A 2,329-nucleotide genomic window follows, 5' to 3' on the forward strand; every position below is an offset into this window, starting at 1 on the left:
ATATGCACTAAAAACCCTCCTTCGATCGAGTGTTGCTTCAAATTGTCATTGCGTTCAACACTTGCAACTCGATCTGGCGGAACACTTACCGTGGGCTCGATTCGCACAATTTGCTCGATCGGTTCCACTTGTTCATCCTCGAAACCAAGACCAACATTGTAGAGTGCTCTTTCTATTGCATCGACTTCCCTCTGCCATTTGTCTATCTCATCTGAAAAGGATGCAACACAAGATACCGCCTCCAAGGGGTCTTTTTCAAGAGCTTGGGGCTTGTTAGAATAACTTACAACCACATTAACACTGAAACATTTCTCCTCAGTCATGGAGCTTTTGGGGGCATTATTCAAATTAAAAACCACTTTATCATCCCCTACTGATAGTGTTAGCTTACCACTTCTTACATCTATGACTGCTCCTGCAGTGTTAAGGAATGGTCTACCCAAAATAATCGGGGTTTGCATATCCTCAGCCATATCAAGGACAACAAAATCTACAGGTATATAAAATTTACCTACTCTAACGGGGACATCCTCTAAAACACCTAGGGGGTATTTGAAAGAACGGTCGGCCATTTGCAGAGTTATATTGGTAGCTTTTAATTTACCCATATTCAACTTAGAACACACAGATAATGGCATGACGCTAACACTAGCACCCAAATCACATAATGCATTATCAATCAAGAGATAGCCAATATGACAAGGGATAGAAAAACTACCCGGATCTTTTAATTTAGGTGGAGACTTATTTTGAAGTACGACACTACACTCTGCAGTGAAAGCTACTGTCTCTACCTCACTAATAGACCTTTTTCTCGTCAAAATTTCTTTCATAAATTTTGCATATGAGGGGATTTGTGTGATCAATTCAGTAAACGAAACTGTTACCTTCAAATCTTTGACCACCTCCAGGAACTTACCAAACTGCTTATCCAAGTTTGTCTTCAATTGACGATTGGGGAAAGGAAGTTTGATGATTGGCTTTTGAGCATTCTTATTCTTGTCTGGAGTAGCCGCCTTCTCTGGAGTTTTCCCCTGCAATGTAGAATCAGATAGGTTAGTATTATCCTTTAGCCCTGCAGGGCTATCAACTACATTGTTTGGTTGAATGGAATCAAGATTAGCATTATTTAATAAAATAGGTTCATCAACTCTGGGCATAGAGGGCCCTTCATAGTTTGAACCACTCCATAGATTAATTGCAAATGCTTGATCCGTAGGCCTAGTCGGATGTGCCGGTAGGGCTCCCTGTTGGCGTGCTTGTAGGGTAGCGGAGAGTTGCGCAATTTGATTATCTACAATTTTATTATGCGCTAGAATTTGATCAATTGTCGCATCCCTGCTCTCCATGTGCTTTTGCATATTGACCAACATTGCTCTAATTTCCCCCAAAGAAGGGTCGGAAGATGAGGGGGGTTGTTGTGGTTGATTCTTCTGGCTAGCATTGGGGTGATAATATTTCTCTGTTGTTGCTGTGGCACCTGTGGTTCTTGTGGTGGTGGATTTTGAACATTAGTGCTCCGGTAGGAAAGGTATGGATGATTCCGATACCCAGGATTGTAAGTGTTGGAGTATAGGTTATTCTGCCTATAAGCTTGGAAGGCATTAACTTGCTCCACGAAACTCCTGCAATCCTGCTCCCAATGACCTACAATACCACAATTTTCACAGAAAGCCTCATTAGAATTATTATTAATTGCAGAAACATTAGCTACATTAGCAGTGCTCAGATTATCTAATTTTTGGCAAATAGAGTTCAGTTGAGCTTGCAAAAAGGATACAGAGTCGACACTATGTTTCCCCTTATTAGCAAATCCTCTGGGATTCCCATATTGGGAATTGTGTATCGCCATATCTTCAATAACCTGACCTGCATCATCAACATTAAGATTCATGAATCTCCCACTAGCTGCAGAGTCTAAAATTATTCTAGAAGAATTTCCAATGCCGTTATAAAAGGCTTAGATTAACTGCCATTGCGCTAAATTATGGTGAGGGCATTCTCTTTGTAAGTCCTTGAACCTCTCCCAAGCCTCATATAAAGACTCATCGGCTTCTTGGGCAAAGTTATGAATCGCACTTCGTAGTACTGCTGTTCTCTCTGCAAGATAATACTTGTTATAAAAATTTAAAACAAGAGTTTCCCAGTCAGTTATACCAAGTGTAGTTCTGTTTAAATCATTAAACCACAATTTAGCTTTTCCAGTTAAAGAGAAGGGAAAGAGAATCTCCCTGATTTTGTCTTGAGTGACCCCGGCTTGCCTGATGGTGTTGCAATATTGACAATAGTCGGTAATGTGAAGATTTGGGTCTTCACCCTTTGCTCCACT

General features: G+C 40.7%; 1 non-coding gene across 1 annotated transcript; it reads left to right on the top strand.

The window, feature by feature from the left end:
* The first annotated feature begins 1,982 nt into the window (after nt 1-1,982).
* On the top strand, nt 1,983-2,089 carry LOC145625706 (small nucleolar RNA R71). Its single transcript, XR_014110613.1, has one exon. It is a non-coding gene; the product is annotated as a small nucleolar RNA R71 (small nucleolar RNA).
* The last annotated feature ends 240 nt before the right edge of the window (nt 2,090-2,329 follow it).

This window comes from Chenopodium album, chromosome 3 (assembly GCF_948465745.1).
Source record: "Chenopodium album chromosome 3, dcCheAlbu1.1, whole genome shotgun sequence".
NCBI lineage: Eukaryota > Viridiplantae > Streptophyta > Magnoliopsida > Caryophyllales > Amaranthaceae > Chenopodium > Chenopodium album.